A 1,347-nucleotide genomic window follows, 5' to 3' on the forward strand; every position below is an offset into this window, starting at 1 on the left:
CTGAGTTTGGAAACCGATATTAAGAAAACGTAGGGGCAAAAAATTTGAAATTTGGACCATATATAGCCTCACTATTACTCTATTGTGTGCTAAAATTTCAGTTGGTTTCGTTATCCCATTTGTTAGTTATTAATGAAAATGTTGAAAAAATCACGGTTTTCTGCATATAAAATTATTGGTACCTCTCACTTTAACTCGTCGTAATTTTTTTGTTAACTGATAAAAAAAATCCAATTTTTACTAACGATAAGTTGAACCATTGTCTTTAATATTGTAAAGGTCATTTGTCTCAAAAGGTCTTCTTTTTTTATTTTTAAGTGAAACATAAGGGAGTGCTATCTCCGTAAATATGGCATTCTTTAAAAAAAGAAAAAACTGACAGGTAGCAAATAACTGTAAACAACAATTTGAAAAAATATGTTAAAATAATACAGTTATAAATATGATATTCTTAAAAACAGTATCGGAATGGTCAATTGCGTTCACGATCCGATGCAGAGTATATAGTATAGCCTTTATAACTATTATTTTAACAAATTTTTTCAGATTGTTGTTTACGGAAAGAGGTTTCGAGACAAATGACCTTCACAGTACTAAAAACGATAGTGCGACTTATAGTCGGTAAAATTAGAATTATTTTTGTCTAATTTTTTTCCCGTTATTTTATCATCTTCTAGGTTGAAAAAAAATCTCGATTCTGAAAATTTCAAATCAATATTTTAATTCCTAAAGGTCACTCATAATAGGTACCTACCTACGTTTTCAAGCGACCACTAAAAAAATAAATATCAACGAAGTAACAATTTTTTTTCATTGAATTTGATCAACAAAATAATAGAAATTAATTACGAGACACTTAATAAATGTCTCGAGGCAAAATTTACTACCGCACTGTGAGTATCAAATATTTATAATTTGTTAACTTTTTAAAATTTTTTTATTTTTTAGAGGTCGCTCAACTCTGAAAATTAAAATAATTATGAGTGACCTTTAGAAATTAATATATCGATTTGAAATTTTCAGAATCGAGATTTTTTTCAACCTAGAAAATGATAAAATAACGGGATAAAAATTAAACAAAAAAAAATTCAATTTTTGACGATTTTGGAAATTTTTAAAAATCTTGAGCGACTTTTAAAAAAATTGTTTGAGCTGATTTTTTGAGGGGACTCTTAAAACATGATAAACTAACATATTTTCAAAAGAGACACAAAAAAAAATCGTTTTTTTTTTTGTGGACCACCCTACTATACAGATTATTCTCCAAACGTAATTAGTAGCAAGTTTCTATATATTTTAGTAATTAGGCAGTGTTTTTTAAATTAATACGACTCACCAAAGTAAACA

Source organism: Anoplophora glabripennis, unplaced genomic scaffold (genome assembly GCF_000390285.2).
Source record: "Anoplophora glabripennis isolate ALB-LARVAE unplaced genomic scaffold, Agla_2.0 scaffold4587, whole genome shotgun sequence".
NCBI classification, from domain to species: domain Eukaryota; kingdom Metazoa; phylum Arthropoda; class Insecta; order Coleoptera; family Cerambycidae; genus Anoplophora; species Anoplophora glabripennis.